Here is a 21,579-nt window from a genome sequence, read left to right as displayed (position 1 = left end):
GACCAGTTATACTGGTGCCCCATGGTCTAGTTCCAGATTCCTGGGGCGGATTCCATCAGATGCTACTACAGAGAAGCAGTTGTCAATGATGATCTACCATCCACTTTTCTGTGGCATTCCCCCCCCTCCATCTCTGTAAGGGCAGGTCTTCACTACGGGGGGGGGGCGGGGGGAGGGGAGCTGGTCGATTTAAGATACGCAAATTCAGCTACGTGAATAGCGTAGCTGAATTCGACGTATCGCAGCCGACTTACCCCGCTGTAGGGATGGCGGCCAAATTGACCTCTGCGGCTTCCCGTCGACGGCGCTTACTCCCACCTCCGTTGGTGGAGTAAGAGCGTCGATTCGGGGATTGATTGTCGCGTCCCGACGGGACGTGATAAATCGATCCCCGAGAGGTCGATTTCTACCCACCGATTCAGGCGAGTAGTGTAGACCAAGCCTAAGTGATACAGAGAAATGAACAATGGTGAAAAAAGAAGATGTGACATGATCTCACTGGCGAAGGTGGCAAAATTTTAGGTGGAGCACTTTTACCTGCCCATGTGTTCCTTGGGGGTTCTGTTCCCACAAGCGACTGTGGCATCCGAAGAAGTGAGGTTTTAACTCACGAAAGCTTATGCCCAAATAAATCTGTTAGTCTTTAAGGTGCCACCAGACTCCTTGTTGTTTTTGAACACCCTGCACTCCCATTAAGGCCTGGTCCTGCAAGAAGCCAAGCACCTTCTCGGTTGCCCCATGCATCCTCAACTCCCACAGAAGTCAGCATGGGTTGAGGATGCTCAAAGATGCACAGGCCATTGCAGGTGCTGGCACCAATGAGACCTAGCAGCCTCAGCAGAACACTCAGAGGAAACTCGGTAAGGGGGTATGAGGAATTTTGGGTATACTCACTGTGGTAGTTGCTACTGGAATGTGCATTGAAGAGCCAAATAAAATCTGCAGAAGACAACTGTATCTTTTTCTCAGTGTCTCTGGAGCTCTGTGGGTGGAACTGCCACACTTGCTGAGGGCCCAAGCCTGCAGTCCAGACTCATTGCTGCCTGTAGGACTTCAGCTGTCCTTGGCTAAGTGGAAAGTGAATGCTGCTCACAGCTGGCAGTCACTGACATACTAAGCTCCTTTCTGTCCATGGCAAAAGCCTTTCCTGTGAGAGCTGAGCTTGGTCAGGCGAACGTGCAACTTACTGGGTTTTGGAAGAAGGATAAAATTGTTCTCTATTCTTGATTTTTAGGAGAAATGACTGAAGCATCAGGACGTTCCTTCAGAGATGATTTAATAAACATGGAGTGAGCTCAGCTCTCATTACCCTTCTAGGCTTCTGATAAGTGCAGCCTGTGAAAAATCACATTAAGATCTGCGGGAGTGCAGACAAGACTTCCTTTCTACGAGCTTATTGGAAAAAAGCTCTCAACCCCCAGGAACAGCAGGTTTTTACATTTCACGGGCCAGGGAGGCCCTTTTGGTTCTTATTCGGCCCATACCTAGGAAAACACTCATTGCCTTCCATAGGAAGTTGCCTGAATAAAGACAGAATAAAATCTGAATGACTAAGACGCTTGCAATTTGGACTTCAGTTTTCACTCTGTTCTGATGCAAAGTTCCCATTGGGCTGGATCATGAGAGGCGCTGCATACTGGCTATTTCCATTGACTTCAGTGGGCCAAATCCTCATGTCCTCGCTTAAGTTTTACTCACTCTTTAAACAGGCAAACTTATTTACTTCAGTGTGAGTGTGTGGAAATGAGGCTTAATGGAAAGGTTCTCAGGATCTGGCCCAGTGGGACTTGTCAGTGCCCATGTAATGGCCCAAAGGACATCTTGGCTGAGTCGGGGTTTCAGGATTTGGCCCTTTAAAAGGGCTGGTGGAGAGAGAGAATTGAGAACTTACCTGAGTGATCCACACCTGAAAAAAGCTTCTGGTTTATTTTGAGGGACGAGCAAAAGTTCAGGATGTGGTTCCATTTTTTTTCCAGATGCAGTTCAGTCATCACCAGATCCTACGGCCCTTTGAAAAGCTGGAGAAAGACCATCGGGCTCCAGCAACTGTGACCTGTTGCTGCTGAAAAACTCCCACAGAATTGTGCCTCATCAGCAAAGCTGCTATCAGCTTAGCTCCTCCCACTGGGCCAGTGTAACAGATGATAGGTCTCTTTCACCTTTACTATGGAAAAAGAATCTTCATATTGCTCTTAAGGCTTGTCTGCACAGTAACACTGCTTTGGTCCACACCAGAGGGGTGCACTGGTTTCATGTTACAAGGAGCAGTAGGTTAACGTGCACTAGGAACTTTTAGTGCACATCAGCCTATGTGCAACCAGTCTACTGCAGAGTAAAATTTACACCCCTCTGGTGAGGACTAAAACACTACGTTGGCAAGCCCTTACTCCCATCTTCCTTTGCCCCCTTTCCCTACCATTGTCATGCTCACTTTGTGGCATCTTGATTGACAGTAGATTCCACGTTGTTTGGGGCAGGGACTATCTCTTTATGTTTGTATGGCATCTAGCACAACGGAGCTCTGATCCTGACTGGGGCCATTGAGTGCTACCACGATGTGAGTAATTGCCCTCAAACTACAACCTAGTTACATCTGAGGAATGCTGGTGTAACTGGTGGCATAATTAGGAGAGAATGCGGCTGCACATGTAGGCCTGCAACAGGAACTTAATTATCAATTCTTTTGGTGATGTGAGGGCTGGAGGAGAATCCACTTCACTATCCTAGAGCTGTGCTAATTCCGCAGGGCTGAAGACAGTAAAATAACCGGAGTTTGTTCCTCTAAAAGGCCAGACCTGACTCTGAATACTCACTTGGGGCAGATGTGCTGAATAAGAAGGTGCCATTTTCATATACTCCCTCTTTAGAGAAAAACCAGCTCTGAAGTGATGGGTAGCTGCTGAGGCTGCCTCCAGAACATTACTAGAAGTTCTGCTGATGGAAAATCTCTCTGTGTTGGCAAAAATATGGGAATCTTTTTATATGAAGTAGGACGCTTTTATCTTCCCTCAGTGAGCTACCCAAAGGTCTTTGGAGTATATTGTATTCAAGGTGACCTTCTCTAAGCTAGCATTTATAACCTTGACATATCCTGAAATAGACCTTTCTGTGCATGCCAGATGTAACCATAAGTCTATTACACAGAGCAAAATGTGCTTCTTCTTGAGAGACCTTGCAATTGGTTTGAATTCTCCTGTTCAGTTTGAATTTAAATCTCATGGAGATGTGTTCTTCCACTGGTGTCTAGATGCATTGTATTTTTCAATTTCACATTTATCGAGTTTGCATTTTTATAAAGCTTAAATTTACAAAGACAGGACTTGCTTTGTTATATACTGGGGCTTGTGCCGTTGCCTCTTCAACACAATTACCCCAGCCCTTGTACATTTCATTTCTGGGTGATTATTATCAAAACCCATATGCAGCGTCAAGACAGCCTGATGACAGAATTCTGGCAAAGGCTGTGACATGATTTGTAAGGTTAAGATGAAGTAGCTGATGATCTCTGACAAAACAATTATTTAACCTAATGAAGATGTCACACCTAACATGCCATTGCTACGCACATTGCTTATATTAAATATTGTAAACTATCCATGTAGAAGTGGATATCTATCCATTCCTACAAAGCCAGCTAATGTACATAAAAAGGTTTTTACATCTGAGAGATGTCTGCATAAATAAATGAAAGGCAGAACTACTGGGTATGCGGTAGCTGGCTGGCATTTACATCTGTCAGGCTTAAACTAGAACTAGATAGGAGTGTTTATAAGATGAAATTATTTAATATGCCAGTCTTCTCTCAGCTGTCATCTATTCCAGGAATTTCAGATCTTTCTAAATTAAACCTGTTTCTCCTTCCTGTCTGAATTTTGGGGGTGGGCTTGAGTGGGAAGTTTGTTGAAATAAAAAAAATAATTCATTTTAGTACAATTATTTATGGCTGGGGGAGAGGGATGGGAGAGGAAGGGCTAAAGAAGAATCTAAGTTAAATATATTAGCTCAATAAAACATTGAAATGGATAAATGAAAGCTGTAATATAAAAGGACAGGAGACAATGTGATTATCCAGCATCCCAAACATGTAGTGCAGATGATACTTCTGCAGTGAAGAATTGGCCCTCCGTGTCAGGGTGGAGAGTAACTCCAATGCATGTTAAGAGCTGGGTTTCTCTGCTGGCCAGCCAGGTACACGGCATTTTATTTTAGAGCCTTTTTGGAAAGTAGACAAAATGGTCCCAATGCCAAATGGTCCCAATTTTGAAAAACATGTTCTGCTTTTAAGAGCCCCTCCTGCACCTTTAAAGCCAATGGGAGCTTTGCCTTTCATTCCATGGCTGCAGAAGCAGGGCCCTCTGGGGGTCACTTTGGGTTAGATCCGCAAAGTGGACTCAGCCTCTGTGTGGTGATGCCTAACGTTTACGTGCTGCTCCTCCCAGTGGAATCTGCAGCCCTGAGTTGGGCTCCTGGCCTTTCCGATGCCGGGGGAGAGCTAGGTGCCTGGGAATGGGCTCCCCAACAGCCAGCATGCTGAGCACAGCGCTGCCTAGGCTAGTCCGTAGGATGTGCTGAAGAGAGGGGTGGGTTTCATGCCCCACTCCTCAAAGGGAGTTAGATGCCTAACTCTGGGCTGGCGGGAGATGCCACCTGGCATGCACAGCTGTGACTCCTCTCCTGGCCTAAACCAGGTCAGTCCTTGCAAAAAAAAAAAAAAAAAATGAGGAGGAGGAAGGGGCTTTCCTACCCCCTGCTAACTAGTAGCCCAATGGTTAGAGCACTCAGGGGGCTTGTGGGAGAGCGGGGTTCAAATCCCTACCCTGCCTGAGCAGAGACTGGACCCACACCTGCCCTAGCCACTGGGCTGACAAAGACCCATCTGCTGAGCACAGCTGAGAGGCAACTGGCAGGATATGGGATGCAGCTGGAAGGAAGTGGGACAGAGAGCAGTCATGGGAATGTTATTGTGCTCTGAGTGGAGCAGCCTTACAGCCACTGCCTCCTGGGAACTAGTGTGAGACTGAAATTACCTGGGTGGGAATTCCAAAAGCACAGACACTCTTGGCTCAGTGGAAACAGCTAGTAGCTCTGAGTGACTTGCCTGGCAATGGTCTACACCAGTTCCTGCAGTGTCCGGGGTCTTCTCTCAGATATTGTACCCAAGCTAGGGGGTACGCAGGTTGGATACACTTCAGGTAAGGTTGTGTTGGTTCTGTCTAGCCTATGAAAATGTCTAATGTAACTTCCACTTTACAACCCCCGATGCATGTAATAAATAGATAAGTATATCCATGTGATGGGTGTCCACCCCGCACAAGACTGAAGGGGTTAAGGTGACCAGGGAGGCCTATTAACTCCACTGGTTGCACCTGGAGGAAGAGCCAGGGAGCAGGGAACTAATTGGAAGCAAGTTCAGCTGTGCAGGAACAGGCCGGGCCTGTAGAAAGCCAAGTGATCACGGCTTGGGAAGAGGGAGGAGTGTTTGGAGCTAGTGCAGCCAGAGTGAGAAGGGGAACTATGTGTACTAGGAAGCAGTAGTGAGGGCAGAGAGACTGAAGCCCAGACATGCTGAGGTAAGGGTCTCTGGACTGGAACCTGCAGTAGACAGCAGGTCTGGCTTCCCCCGCTACTGATGGAGTGGCACCATGGAGCCATGAGAGGGAAGACTGCCTAGGACTGCTAGGGAGAAGGGACTTTGCTACCCCGGAAGGCTGAGTCACAAAGAGGACGCTGCAGTTCCTGGAGTGAGAGTGGGGCCGTGGACTAGAGAGAGAGGCAGAGCAACTGTGTGCAAGCTGCAGAAAGGGGGTGTTGACCTCAAGAGCTGCTTCCCAGAGTGACCAGGAGGAGGCAGTGGTGAGTGGAGCACCCTGTGATAGACACCAATATCTTGGATAGATTTAGGGCATCATAGGGCCAGATCCTTAGCTGGTGTCAACGGTGTAGTTCTATTAACAGTAGCTGAAGATCTGGGGTGCTGATTGTTGTGGTGAGAAGTCCCCCCCACCCCCCAGGTCATGTTTATGAAGTGTGACCTGCTTTCCTGATCTGAATGGCTTTTATCAGCATGGAGAAGGATGTAAGTTGGGGGTGTATGTATGTGTATATCTATCTATGCAAAATATCCTAGTGAAGGGAGAATATTGCCTTTGTAAGGCAATGACATGGCTCCTGAATCGAAATGGCCGCGGAGAGGAAATGTGGCATTTAAGAAGTTAGGTTAATTTGTATTTAACATGGTTCTAATTCTGCCCTGAACAGAACTAGCCACATGGGAGGTGATGGGGAGGGAGAAGCTGCTCGGCAGGCAGGCTAGTATATTTAGGATAGTTGCATTTAAATCTTTCATATAAATTGCTTGCAAGTTCCACCTACCTATCAGAAAAAAACAATGGGAGTTCTAGGCTCATTTAAAAAAAAAAAATCTTGGAGAAGTAGCCAGGGCCTTGTGTGCCAGCCATAGACCCTACCAGACGCCTAACTGCTCCCAAACTCCTCTGGTGGCTTAGTTGGACCTTGTGTAGGGTTACCATTCGTCCGGATTTACCCGGACATGTCCTCCTTTTTGTGCTAAAAATAGCGTCCGGGGGGAATTTGTAAAGCACTCAAAATGTCCGGGATTTCCCCCCTCCCCCGGCAGAGCAGAGCGAGCGGCTGGGAGGGCTGCAGGGAAGTCACGGGCTGGACTCTGGAGCAGCTGTAGAGGAGCCGGATCCGCCCTGCATTCTGAGCCGGCAGCTCTCCCCTGCAGCCCGGTCCGGCAGCACTGTGCAGGGCCAGGGACCGGGTTTTGTTGTGCTGGGGAGCGCAGCCACGTGTCCGGCTCGCACAGAGCCCAACACCCTGTTCTGAGCAGCAGGGTAAGGGGGCCAGGGGGCAGGAGAAGGGGCAGGGAGGTTCTGGAGGGGGCAGTCAAGAAACGGGGGGGGGCTTTTTGGAGGGAGTGGAGAAAGTTTTGGGCAGTCAGGGTACAGGTAGGGGGTAGGGTCCTGGAGGGCAGTTGGGGGGGGGTCTTAGGAGGGGGCAGTTAGGGGACAAGGAACAGGGAGTCTTAGGTAGGGGGTGGGGTTCTGGAGGGCAGTTAGGAGCAGGGGTCACAGGAGGGGGCAGTCAGGGGACAAGGAGCGGGGGGGTAGGAGGCTGGGAGTTCTGGGGGGGAGCTGTCAGGGGGCAGGAGTGGGGAGAGGGATCGGAGCAGTCAGGGGACAGGGAGCAGAGGGGTTTAGATGGGTTGGGAGTTCTGGGGGGGACTGTCAGGGGGTGGGGAGTGGTTGGATGGGGCGTGGGAGTCCCAGGGGTCTGTCTGGGGGTGGGGGTGTGGATAAGGGTTGGGGCAGTCAGGGGACAAGAGGCAGGGAGGCTTAGATAGGGAGTGGAGTCCTGGGGGGCAGTTAGGGGCAGGGGTCCCAGGAGGGGGCAGTCAGGGGACAAGGAACGGGGGGAGGATTGGGGGTTCTGGGGGGGCGGGAAGTGGGAGGGGCAGGGGCGGGGCTAGGGCGGGGCTCCTCCCGTCCTCTTTTTTGCTTGCTGAAATATGGTAACCCTAACCTTGTGGATCTAAACAAATAGAAAAACTCTTCAGTGGGAGGCTTTTTCTCCTTGCTGCCTTCACACCACTCTACTCCACTCATTCTTCCTTTCCTCCATCTAGGCCTGCTCCCTCCAGGTGTTTGCTTAGCCTTAATGCAAATAATTGAGAAGCCTTCAACCAAGAAGAGGTTAAAGAGTTCCTCTCGTTGTGGTCAAAGGGGTATTGGTGGAAATAGCAGTTAATTCTGTTGTTAGGCTTTGCAGCTGATTTGCTGTAGATTGGGTCTAGGCTTAATAAAAGCCTGGCAGTTTTGTGGGGTAACTCCATTGCAGAGATCCATCATGCGGCAGCCTCTGTGACAGTGTGATAGAACTGACTGGATGTAGTGATATACTTAGGAATTCTCATTTGAACTGCTTCGCTGGCCATGACTACAGATGGCAACCTGCAAGGACTAATGTAGCGAAAAGCCTCCTTCCTGCATGTCTGGGCAACTTGATTAAAGTGCTGGACATCACACCTTGTTTGATTAGTGGTGCATTCTGTTCCTGAGATGCACCGGACTCCGCCACAACAGGGCTGTCAATCAAGGGTATAGGATTAAAAGGCTAGATTGCTTTGCGCTAATGCTTCACACAAATGGTGCTCTCCTTTTAAGATTGTCTAGATGATAAAATGAGTGACCTTCATATCAAAGAGTCTCAGAAGTACCAGCTATGCCCTCCCATTTGATTAGCATTGCTGGCTGTAATGTAATGGTTTTAAGATTGTTTAACCTCAAGATCTCTCTAGCTAACATCCCTTCCCCTCCCCCCCACTGAGCATGTTCTCTTCCCCACATTCTTGCTGCATGAAAATTCACACCTTCCAAGCCCTGCACGCTAATTCTGAATTCTGTTGCTCTGTATTTTTTTTTTAGCCAGGCAGCGTACGGTTAATCTTACAGAGCAAACTTAATTTTACATGATCAAGCGACTCTAAACATCACACAGGGGATGTCAGGTGCTTTTTCAGCCCGTCAGCCAGGTTTCAAATGTTTATCTTAAACTGTGAAAATGGGAGGAAGAGTCTCAAAGGGGGTGAGGGCAGGGGATGCCAACTCAGAATGAGTGAAATACAAACACCATTTCAATGGGTTCATACATGTAAAACAGGAGACTTTTGTTTTTCCTGCTCTGCACTTTAGCTGGCAAATTCTTGCTTCTGCCTCCTGCTGAGTTCTTAAAATCACTTCCTGCTGAATCATCCAGGCTAGCTGAGCTGTGGATGTGGGAGAGGGGATGATAAATACTAGAAAGGATTCTGAAACTCTTGAAAAGTCTTTTTGGAACTAAGTGGGGCTGGTGTGACAGCAGAGTTTGAAAGGCCTTTTTATTGCTTATTCAAGGGACACATTCTTGAAAGAGACACTGTCCAATACTTTTATTAAAGAAGAAAGTTCTTATTTTCTTGTGTATTATTAAAACTCTTAAACTTTCTCATTTTGTTCTAGCCCCATTTTGGGCCTGGTCCCACATCCCCTACTTGAGTGAGTAACACTTCCTTACTCAGTCCTGCTGCAGGCAAAGACCTTGAAGTTAATGGGCCTGGTCAATGAGGGATTACTTTCTTGAGTAAGGGTGCAGCGTTAGGCCCTTTGTCCTTTTCCACTCTGCAACCATCGGGAGCTCAACCCTGCAAGGTGCTGGGTGCCTTCTGAGAGGAAATCAGCACCTGTATCTTTATTGTGAGTGTGTGCTGCCAACTGCCATTGACTTCAATGGGAATTGAGGGCATTCAGTATCTCTCAGGAGGCGTTAGCACCTTACCATATCAGGCTCATTGATTTCCCTGCCCTCCCTTCTCTTCCTCCCCTCCGGGTTAACTAGAAATTAGCAAGGCTTCTCAGTTTACTTCATACACCAGCATCCGGAAGGACACGAGCAAGGATATTCCCTCTGCTGGGAATAGCCAAGTATTTATAGAACTGGATTAAGCACTGTACATGCTATTTCAAGTACAGGTCTGGATCCTGCAGCCCTTAATCGGGCACAACCCGAGCTGAAGTCAGAACTGCAGGCCTGGGTGTGTATTTCTGTGAAATGTTGTGACAGCCAAATGAGGGGAAATGTATGTCTGTGACTTACGGCATTTCCAAGCGTGGAAAGAGCTGAGGATGGAGCCTTGCCGTTGAGCTGAGGCTGCTGCGCTGATGAGCGTTGCCACACAATACAATTAAAACTCTGTGCTGGGCATGCTACTGGGTGATAGAATCTGCAGGATCTAGTGCTAGCCGACCTGGGGAAGGGGTGCACAGGACCTACAAAGGAGCAACCGGTACTTGGAGCCTTGGAGATAGCGGTTTGCACTGGTGCCCAAGATGGATTAAAAAAAAAAAAAAGTGGTAAACAAATCCTCCCACAGATGGCTTTTCAGCTTGAGACCCTCCTGATCCTTCTATGCTTATTTACATGAAGCCAGTGGGATGAATAGGGAGCTTACAAACCGGTGAGGTAGAATTAACTGGGACTACTTACGGGTGTAAGCGTTGCTAGACTTGGCCCTTATTCTGTTGCATGTATATTTACACAAAGATGCATCTACATCCACATTTACCACCAAACATTTAAAAAAATATCGGGTTTTTTTGCCTTTGGCACCTTTTCTAACCAATATGCTCTAGTGGCCCGTCTATAGAGAAGCATGCTCATGTTCTGAGACTTATTACCATGCTGCCCATTCCATTTTTAGTTTATGGCGATCCTTAAAAAATTAAATGGGTGGCTTTCAGCAATTTCTGTGCTCAGTTTACCCAGAAAATCTATAACTCAGTGACTTCTTTGGATTATTAAATTCACTTTGCATTCCAAGTCACTATATTCATCATAAATGAGTGTAGCCTGCATCACAAGTAGCTATTCTCATCCGCAGATCTGTGCCATTACTGTCCTGAGGTCCAATACAAGTCAGGGAATATATTAAAACCATGAAGTCCCAAGACCTACAAGTACGATGCTAAATGAACTAGAACAATGTGGTTTATACATTTTATCTGTACCTAGTTTATCAATAATAATCTATCCAATATCCATCGGGAAGGCGTTTATATATGTTCAGTACAAATGCAGGTAAATTTTCACAAACTGCCGTTAACTACTGCAAAAATGTCAGGATGCAATGCTTTTGCCTCACAACAGAATGTGTGTAAATAAACCAATGATTGCCAGTTTCATCAGGGGTCTAATTATTTATTCATTAGGGCCTCAGTCCTGCTGGGCACTCGGGCCCCAGCCCAGCAAAGCAGTTAAGCTTGTGCTTAGCTTAAAGCATGTGACCAGTCTCACTGACTTGAATGGAACTACTCACAGATCTAAAGTTAAACACCTGGGCCAGATTTGCAAAGCTTTTTAGGTGACAGAAGAAGCGGAGAGGCACCTGGTGAGATTTTCCAAACCGCCTGCGTCTTCAGACACCTAAATACCTCTACACACCTGGCCTCGTGCTGAAATGCATTGCCCAGTAGAGCACTCAGCATCTTTGAAAAATCAAACTCTAGTTAACTGCTGTGTTAGAGCCCAGGAATCCAAAGTGTTTGTGTTTAGCAGAGCCTACATAAATATGGCGATTCAGATTTTACTAGTGGCTAGAACACTGGACTGGGAGTCAGGAGACCTGGCTTCTATTCCTCCCTCGGCCACTGGCATGCTGGGTGACATGAGGCACAGACAGGTGAAGTGGCTTGCCTAAGTTTCCCCATTTGTAAAATGGGGATAATGATAGTGACCCCCCTGCCTTTGTAAAGTGCTTTGAGAACCACTGATGAATGGTGTGCTATGAAAGAGCTAGGTATTCTCTTTAACCCTTTCTGTAATAGGGTGAGAGTAACCTCTTTAAAGGCGAGAGAAGAGAAATGTAGAATTTGGAAGGGATTCCCCACTAACCGTTTTCATGTGGGACTAATTTTAGTACTTGGCCATATTCCCTTGCATGTGAAATTTGATAAATTTAGATTTGACTAGTTTGCCATGGATTGAGTAGGAATGTTTGCATTAGAGCTCTTTGAATGTTGTGCACTATTTCAAAAGCCCTAGTGAGAATGGTGCTCTTGTCAGTCCACCTTTTTTTTCCCCCCCCCCCCCTCCCCTTCTCTTTCCTTTCTGCTTTTTGTATTTTTAGAGACCTTTTAAAAACAACTTTTTAACAGCCTAAAGGGGAACTTGGCTTTTGAAAGTCCTAAGGGAGGTTTAAGAGTAGGTGTCTGGGTAGATTTTTACAGTATGGATGCATTCTCCTGTGAACAATTAAACTGGGGAGTTCAATAGGGTGACAGCTGGTGCTGATTGTACAGAGAGCTGGGTTTGCTGACTCTGACCTGACGCTTTGAAACATCAATTTCTTTTCTTTCCTTTCAGATTTTGTACAAATTCTATAAGGGAGAGTTGGTCTGAAGGATCTGGAATAGAGTTAGCTGAAAATTTATCAGTGTTTTTTGGGATGAAAAATGACTTCTGATGAAAATGAGAACTTTCTCATGAAAGTGTGTTGTGTACGTTTAATAGCCGGTCCCATTTTCCATCAAAATGACTGTCTTTCCCCAGTGGAAAATAGTTTCTAAAAACCTGAAGTTTTCTGGGGGAAACTTTTAGATTTTTGGAAAACTGGAAAACTTTAGCCCCCAAAAAGTTTTGATTTGGATCAAACCGACCTATTTGTTTGAACTGAAACCTGTTTAGAGTCAGCTCAGCATTAAACTCTATCTGCCAATGGTGCTGCAGTGCCACACTCCATCTCTTATGATGTACCATGGTCTCCGCTCTGAGCTGTGTGGTGCCTCATGGGAGTCACATAACTCTGGGGGAATCCTGGCCTGTAGGAAAAAATGGGGCCGAGGCACCTGAGCGGCAACTCTCAAAAGGCACCACGGGTAGATGCAGCTTGATTAGGCTTGGCAGAATTTGATTATTTTTTTTTTATAATTTTGATGGATAATATCAATGTTTATTTTAATTCCGTTTTCACAATTGTGGGAAATTATGGGGGTGTCAGACAATTAACGTCAATAATGAGATTCAAAACATTAAAGCTTTAACCATTAAAATACAAACTGTCAGCATCGCCTGTCAAAATATACAAAGTAAATATCCTTAAATCAGACTCTACCTTCTCAAGCAGCAGTTTTCATTCTTTGCCTAGCTGTAGATTTCAATTATCGAAGGAAATTTTTTGTCTGCTATTGTGTATACAGTGAGAGCAGTATTTACCACTTAAAATCTAATCCTTTCAAGCCTAAGTTTAATGTTGAACTGACTCAAAGGTATGTTACTGAGGATGTTAACATGTTTTATCAAATATTAAAATATTTCTACATCAATTCTTCAGAACTGTGTGCAGAAAATTTCGATATTTTGACTTCTATTTCAAGATGCAAGCAAATATTGAGATCACAAATTCTGGTGGTGGTGTTTTTATTTTTTTTTTCTTCTCAGTTCCTCTCCATCTATCCTATCTATCATGAGCAAAATTCTGTCTCCTGCCACCTCATGCTTACTGCTGAATTTTGTTTATTTTATGAATTATAAAATTTCAGCTACAAAAACTTGACAGCTCCCTGCACTCCCAGGGGTAACTCTCAGGACAGGGAACCCCAAAATGCAAAACTTCTTTCTCTCTCATTAATCTCTTAATTTTGTATGTGTGTGTGTGAGAATTGAAGAGAGAGTCCATTTTCAATCTTTAGACATAATCTGCTTGGTTAATAGCCACTACCTGGAGTAAATCCAATGATTTATAATACATAAAATATTATTTATATAACGTGTAAACGTTGTGCTTTCAGTAATGGTAGGGGATATCAATAATTATTCCTGCAGAAGGACAGCCACCATCCTCTGAGTGTGCTTCCATCTGACCCTGCCAGCAGGTAGGGGATCTTGGGGGACAACTACTGCACTGGTGGGGTGCAAAATAAACTTTATTAAGAAAATGCAAAAACAGGGAAAATTCAATAGTGAGGGGTACGGGGTTTAAGGTAGACAATTGGGGAGGGGTTTCTTTTAGTAAATAGGATAGGGGGTTTCAATAGTGGGGCACAATACAGTGGGGTCCAATACAGTTGGTAACCAATTAACACTGAAGTATAAATGTAACCGGTAGCTAACAGTTCCTATGTAAAGGGTGTGTCACAGCAGCATATAACCAACTAACAGTTATGGGTAAAATGTGTTAAATAACCAACAACTCTAGGTAAAAATATGTCTCAGTGGTGTAAATGTAAAATGTGAGGTGTGTTAGAGAGAAAAAGGATAACCAATGGGGTTTTATGCTAGACTTCAGTAATACAATTGAGGTTTGGCAGCAGCAAGAGTGGGGTGAGCACATGGGGGAAGGGATTAAAAGAGAGAGAGAGAGAAAGAGGCAGTGGTAGAGGAGTGAGGTTGGGGGATGGGGGAAGAGGAGCATGTGTTGGAGCAGAGACCAAAGGCAGAGGCGCTGCGGAGGGAGATTTAAACTCAGGGAGACACAGAGAGCAGACAGGCTGCAAGTTTAAACAGCAGAGACACTGCAACGAGTGACTGGGGAGCTCGGGGGGAGACACGGGCAAGCTCGGGGGAGGGGGGGTTAGGGCAGTGGGAAGACAGACTTAACCACAATTATACAGAACACAGTAAAATCTTATCTATGATCTAACTTAATCAAGACTACACAAATTAGCAAGTAACAGAACACAATGCAACAATTTTTTTTAAACCTAACTTACAGAGCACAATACAAACAATTCTTTAAACCTAACTTAACCACAGCTCTGCAAAATGAAACTACAACTTATCTAGACTAAGAACCTGATTCTAATAGGTGCACCTTACACTATGCCGCTGCTTTGATCGGGAGGGGGAGCAGTTCCGGAGGGCAGAGTGGTGTGTGCCCAGGGTACAGCCCCGGGGGGGGGGGGGGGAGTTTGTTAACTAGTGGTGGCTGCAGCAGTGGGGTGGCTGCAAGCCGGCAGCCCAGGATACAGTCCAGGAAGGCACAGCCTAGCAGCGGCACAGGCTTATTTCCAGCAGCAAAGGCGCTGCGGAGCAAGAAACAGATTACAGATACAGACCAAGGAGTTAGCTTGGGTCTGTTTGCTGGGGAAACAAGGCCAGCAGCTAGGACAGGGGGAGTTTGCAAGAGGGAGTTCTCACCAATCCCCAGGACAGCAGCAAGCAGAGACAGGAACGGCAGTAGCATCGGAGGATGGAGAGAGGACTTGATTCGCTTACAATAATCAGGAGATCTCCAGGCACAAATTTTGTTGTTCGTGGGAGGGGAGTTTAAAAACGGGTACGCTCAAAAAGAAACGAGAGTGGGGAGAGGGCCCCCCCCCAAACACCCCTAGCTGATCAGACTAGGTGGCAAAGCAGGGACCTTCTCCGAGGTCTGATCAGAAAATGTCTGGCTTTAAAGGCAAACTCAGGCAGTTTCCCACCAGTACTTTTGATTGGCTCCTCTTGATACAGGGGAGGAGAGAAGGCAGGGAAAGGCTGCAGGTAAGCATAGGCATGCCTGGGCATGTTCTGGGCCACAGCTATGACTCATATGCTTAATTAGTTGGCCACTTCAGGTCTTGCATTTCTGGGCAGCGCCCCCCACACCGAGTCCGGGTCTGAACAAAGGAACCAAACAAAGAAGCAAGAAGCCCCCTCCCTAGGCAGAGCAATGGCTCCAGTTAGTCTGTACAAGCCATTCCTATGAATAGGGCTGTGACTTTAGTTAGCACAATGGCCGGGAGGGGCGGCCACACAGGACAAACAGAAAGGAGAGGGGAAAAAGGAATGCAGCAGGGGGACAGCTGTAACAGACACCATCCATGACTGGTTTCCTCTTTGCTCAATGCAAGGAAGAACCATGTTCCATGTAATTTAAAACCCTTTAATATCTATTTTCTGCTGCACAGGGTGGGTGAAAAATAATACCTGCTTCCTGAACTCCCACATCCCTCAACTACCTATTCTCTCCTGTCAAAAGGGTTATTTTTGCAGTTCACTTGCTTGCAAGCTACCTTTTGCACAAGTAATGGAATTGCACAATCGCATGGAATGGATGTCTCTGAAAATACTGTAATGTAGAAAAACTAGGCTACTGTCATGTTAACTCAGGAGAAGACGAAGCACAGCATGGGGCCTTGGGCCAGATTCTTTGCTGGTGTAAATCAGTGTAACTCCATTGATCGCAGTGGAACGATGCCAATTTGCACCATCTAATGATCTGGCCATAGTAGGACATGTCCTGATTATGCATAATAGTGTTCTGCAGTTGAGTCAATGTTGAACAGAAACAACGTGAATCCCCCTAGGATCCAATCTTGCTCAGTGCTGAGTGCCTGCTGGGAAGTACTGAGCATTGTCAGCTCCCATTAGTTGCACATCACGTCTTCCCTTCCAGGAGCATACAACAGATGTAATGTACAGGTGGAGAGGCAGAGATCAGAGCCCATTCAGGAGCACTTTGCTCTGTACTGCTGAGACCTCCAAGTAACATGGCTGTAACCTGCTAGGTACTGAACACCACATAGCCAACTGCTGAAGTCAACAGGAGCTGAAGGTCAATAGTTGCTTCCTGATTAACCATAAGACTATGAAAAGCAGGGGTGGGTGGAACCAGCTTGAGTAAAATAAGAACCATTCCAAACCTTCATCCATCCCCTGCACTAAAACCTGACCAAGGAGAATCTTTCAGGGCCTGATCCAAGAGAGTGCTAAGTACATTCATCTCCCATGGACATCAGTGGGAGTCAAAGGAGCTCAGCATCTTGCTGGATCAGACCCATATATTATGAACCCTTTGGGAAGTGGATTGTCAGTGCTTGGCTACTATTAGTTATTTGTGATGCTTAATAGCTGTTTTAAAAGCTTGTCACTTGTTTTTCATTTCTCCCCCCCCCGGCCTGGTAACCCAAGCCGGCAGTGCCAAAATGCTCTGAGAGGCTGATCCTGCACTACCTCCTGCCTATTGGAAAGTAGAAAGTGCCATAAATCATGCATGAGTGCTCATTCTTGGGGGACTTCCAGACCAAGTTGGCAGGCCAGAGAGAGATGGAAAAAGCATCCTAACTTCTGAACGCTCCTGATCCAGACCCACCTTCTGGGATTCATCTGCCACGAACTTGAAAAAACAACGCACAGCACCACCAGCTAATTTAGGATAAGCCTAAAAAAGAAGCTTTTGTCAGTGTCTGAAGACTTCTAGTTGGGGGGGGAACAATACAGCCCTGTAGTCCAAAGGTTAAGTATTGTGGTGGTAACTGTGTGACATCAGCATATTGATGCAAGATTTCAGGACCCTGGTCTTACTACAAGAACTTTATCTCTTTCTTGCACTATAGAGACAGCAATTTCCTAAGTGTAACTGGTGTACCATGGCAGTGCTATATTAAGTACACACATATGTCCTGAATAGGAAGTGCCTAGCCATTACAGAAGGCTCAAGTAAGAAAGTTGACCTAAGGCTTAGTTAGCAGCTGGCAAATAGTATTGGGATAGCTCAGTGGTTTAAGCATTGGCTTGCTAAACCCAGGGTTATGAGTTCAATCCTTGAGGGGGCTGTTTAGGGATCTGAGGCAAAAATCTGTCAGGGGATTTTTCTGGGGATTGGTCCTGCTTTGAGCCCTGGACTAGATGAGGTCCCTTTCAACTCTATGAAAACAACTCCTTAAAAAAAAGAAACCCTGGGATGGAAGGACTCATATGAAGCTTATACTAGCAGGAGCTTCCCAATCTAACTCAGTCTTTAATTTTTCTTATTTTTAGAGATGGTCAGATTTCCACACACCCCTCCCCAGCTGCAGGGAAATTTTCAGTAGAAATTTTCAACTTTTTTGGCCAAAAGCAGTTTGATTTTCAGCTAACTTTTTTAACGTTTGCATCACAGCTGCGGGCTCCATGTGGCACAACTTTCCTTCCCCAAAAAGGAAGACCCTGATATGTTATGGGAGATGTAATTCAGCTAGGAATTTTGGCCCATAGACAGGAAAGAGCAATCTACAACTTCCATTGGACACCCGAGCTCCCATTTTGGCCAAAATCTTCCAGTTTTCAAGGCTTGTCTGTATGTGTGATTTTTGTTGTTGTGTCTCTTTGTGAAAACTAAAAAATGTCAGTGGAAAATGAGCTTTGAATCATTTTTGTCAAAATAATCCAGGTGGGGTTAGATCAACTCTAGCTATGTTATCAAGAGCATCCACTGATCAGTGAGCAACTGCAGAAGCCTAATTCAACCATTCCTAGTGTCAAAGGGAGCTGGTCCCAAGGTGTAGAGCTGTTTGATTCCAACAGCCTTCAAACACAATTGGAAATTGTAACATGCATCACATGCATCCGACGAAGTGGGCATTCATCCACGAAAGCTTATGCTCCAATACATCTGTTAGTCTTAAAGGTGCCACAGGACACTCTGTTGCTTTTTACAGATCCAGACTAACATGGCTACCCCTCTGATACTTGTAACTTTTCTGTTACCTTTTTGGCAGTGAAGTTAGTGTGTGGTGGGGAAGTGTGCTTAGTTTGAGGGTTTGGATTTTTTTTAGTGGCTTTCTTTGGTTTTGTTTTCTTTGTATTTACAACTTGAAACTCTTTCAGACTAACAAACGTGTTCATTTCCTTTTAATTTCCCTACATCTGCCACCTTTTCTCACTTTTCAAATTTGGGGCCAGATCCTCAGCTGGTGTTAAACTGATATAAGAATTGCCAGACTGGATGAGGCCCCTGGTCCATGTGGACAGCAGCTAACAGCAGCTGCTTCAGAGGAATGCATAAGAACCAGGCAATAGGCTGATGTGGGATAATTTGTCCCCCCTCCCCCCCCCGCTGCCCCTTGGTTCAGCCTGGTCCCCAATAGTTATGTGGCATAGCTCCATTTGCTTTCTGGAGTGATGCTGATTCACACCAATGGAGGATCTGTCGTGTAATTGCCAGATAGAGGGCCAGTCTATAATTTGTCAATGTCCTGTAGCCATCGCAATAGAAGTGGATCTGGAGAAGGGATGTGAAGGAGGTGTTGGCTTTATTGACCTGTTTAGCAACGACCTGAGAAATGCCATCTACGACCCCACTAGCATTGGTAGGCATTGGCTCAAAGGCTGTTGAATTACACATACTGTAGTAGCTTAGCTGGTAGACCTGTTCAAGCAAGCCATTCTGGAAAAGTGAATACTCTGAAAAGATGAACAGATAAGGGGCAAACTGAGGCACTACCAAAGGAAGAAACGCTTCTGATCCTGAGTTCCAGACCGCTCATTGTCCTGTATTACTACAGACATGCTGTGTCCAAATGAGACGGCAGCTGTCAATAGAGGGATATTCAAGATGGTGTTACAAAATCATTCATTAACACAACTAAGAAAAACAGGCGTAATGAACATGCTCCGCCTTCTAAAGTAACTTTGGAAAACTTAAAATCTGTGCAAAAGACAGAACTACAATTACTATCCATCAAATAAGGAAATGAAGCTGAAGTAAAATGGCAATTGGGAAAGCAAACGGCACAAGTTTAGAACAATAGATGTGGAACTTGACAGGTTTTTTTTTTTTAATAGAGGTTGACCAATGTGCTGTGACTATAATAGACAAGCTGCAAATATCTGACAGAATAATAAAAGTGCTGTCTCATTGCGAAGAGCTGCAGTGGCTCTTTCTTCTGCAAGCAAGTGATTTTTGACTTTCCCATGTCCTAAGGAAGATGGACTCACACCACAGAACTGCTTTTTAAGATGGGAGGGAGTTGGGGAAGAAGAATCCCAAAAAACCCAATACAGGAAAAGTTGGCTCCTCTGATAGCTACCTTTGAGGAGATTTTTATGCTGTAGCTTAATTCTTAAGCAATGGGGAGGGTAGATTATAGCATCACTGTTGATAAGAAAGGAAACCAAACCTAAAGGTTAGGGATGGAAAAGACTAGTAGATGAGAGAGATCCTTGGCAAGAGTAGTCCATGAGTATTAAATGTTCTCTCTAGCTGGACACATGACTGCCCATGAACTGAAGAAGTGTTCACAGATGAAATCTGTACTGAAACAGATTTACAAGGGTATTCTAAGGGCCTGATTCTGAGCTCACTTATGCAGGCATAAATCCACCCGGGCAATCTATTAGTATAAATCCGGACTGTTGGCACAGCCTTAGGCAAGGAATGGTGTCTGTTTTGCCCCACCCTAGGAATAGCGCTGTGAGGTGATGTGCCTCGGACACACCTAGAGGATCCCTAAATGTTTCTCTGGAGGAAAGAGTCAGACCCCACAGACTTGAGTGGAGGAATATTTATGAATACCATGGACAAATTCTGGTGTGACTTAAAAATAGACACACACAGAATGACATATTTACAAACTTCAAGTCTGATACAATATATGATGCATCAGCAGCTTTTTCAATATTTGTTTGGGACAATTCCCATAATAAAATAGAAATGTAATCCCCACCTCCATCTTGATTTCTTTAAAAAAAAAAAATCCCTCCCAATGAGGTTTCCCTAAGATGTAATTTAAAACCTGTATAAATATCCTCTGCTGCAAAGGGTGATAATTACCACACCCGCATGTTGTTATAATATATACATCTAATTGCAGTAGAGTTATTTGGGGCAGCCAGGGCACTTAAAATATACTTTTTATTGCATGCCTCCAAGCTGTGATGAAAGGTCATCTTATTGCTACCTGACAATACACTTGCAGGGCACTTCTGGTTTTGTATAACTAAAACCAATCTGCTTTTAGCCTTTTCCTTGTCTAGCTAGCTAAGTTTTTCTCATGTGATTAAAAATAAATGTTTCAGAAGGACACGCGTGCCAAAAGACGTGTAAAGCTAGATTGTGGCTTGGACTATGGGACTAGAGGGGAAGTAAGATTTCCCCCTTTAATCCCTTGCACAGGCTACAGGGAACTGAGGTTCCTGTACTAACCTCGGTGTGTGTGCTTTTGCACAGCATGTGATCTTATTTTTACCTATGCCAGCACCCCCACTCCCTATGCTGGCCATCATGACTTTAGCTGTTCCCAAGATGACTTCACCCACCAGTTCCTGAGTGGTGGGGGTGGGGGGAGATAAGCAGGCTCTGTGTGCTTGTTTACTCTTGTGTGCCTATTCGGGGGTGTTCAGTCGGTTCTTATACTATTAGTCCCATGTGGGGATGTGAAATCCAAGCCACAATCTAGTCCCAAATGTCTTGGAGTGTTCTCTTTTAATCTGGTCCAGGTTTGCTGCCCCTCGGGGTGGCTCTATGTTTTTTGCCACCCCAAGCACGGCAGGCAGGCGGCACGCCTGTGGGCAGTCCGCTGGTCACGTGGATTCAGCGGCATGCCTGCGGGAGTCTCCCAGTGCTGCGCCATCCGCGTCCCCACCGCCGAAGCCGCAGGACCGGCAGATCTCCCACAGGCATGCTGCCGAAAGCCGCCCTCACAGCGACCGGCAGGCTGCCCTCCGTGGCTTGCCGCCCCAGGCACGTGCTTGCTGGGCTGGTGCCTGGAGCCGCCCCTGCTGCCCATCCCAGGTTTCACAGGGTTACCCTGGCTATGATGGGATATGATTCTGCAGCTCTCACTCATGCAGCTACTCCTCACTGGTCTAGTTATGAAGAGTTTGGAGGATCAGGCCCTTAGCTTGCAGCAGGGAAAACATTCGATGTTCCATGGTTCGTCGGGCCTCAGGTCCAGATCCTGCAGCCCGTACCCCCACAAGTGGTCCTTGTTCATGCTCAAGGAAAGTATCGGTTGTGGGATAGGGCCCTGGGTGTTTTTAATTTAAAGACTGTATCTGGCTCTGTGCCCTCATGCTACTGATTGATTTCCTTTTAGCATGGAAGAACATAACCAGTCTGAACAAGCTCTGAGACAGAATCACAGAAGGTCCTGACTTTAACTCGAGAGCAGAGGTTGCTTGGCCAGGAAACCAACTTCGCAAAGGCAATAAACAAATAAGCCAGAGAATCTAGGAGCCCCTAGAAAGAGACACAAAGGTGGTAATATGATGTTACTGAGTGAAAGCATTCGCAAGGCATGTTTTCCAGGCAGCATGTTGGGATTTTACTGAATGAGTTTCACT

General features: G+C 45.9%; 2 long non-coding RNA genes across 4 annotated transcripts in view; one reads left to right on the top strand and one right to left on the bottom strand.

Moving 5' to 3' along the window:
- Positions 1–14,918, bottom strand: part of LOC112059503 (uncharacterized) — a 35,989-nt gene extending 21,071 nt beyond the window's left edge. For both annotated transcript variants that reach the window (XR_010600796.1, XR_010600795.1), the window contains exon 1: positions 14,692–14,918. This is a non-coding gene — a long non-coding RNA (uncharacterized LOC112059503). The remainder of the gene's footprint in view (positions 1–14,691) is intronic.
- LOC135983219 (uncharacterized) overlaps positions 4,872–21,579 on the top strand; it is a 121,931-nt gene continuing 105,223 nt past the window's right edge. The window contains exon 1 of one of the 2 annotated variants that reach the window (XR_010600798.1): positions 4,872–5,192. This is a non-coding gene — a long non-coding RNA (uncharacterized LOC135983219). Of the gene's footprint in view, positions 5,193–5,356; positions 5,854–21,579 lie in introns of those variants that run through there. The other variant, XR_010600797.1, reaches the window with a different exon arrangement.

This window comes from Chrysemys picta, chromosome 4 (assembly GCF_011386835.1).
Source record: "Chrysemys picta bellii isolate R12L10 chromosome 4, ASM1138683v2, whole genome shotgun sequence".
Lineage (NCBI taxonomy): Eukaryota > Metazoa > Chordata > Testudines > Emydidae > Chrysemys > Chrysemys picta.
Note: the sequence above shows the minus strand (reverse complement) of the source record. Positions and strands in the feature narration are given on the sequence as shown.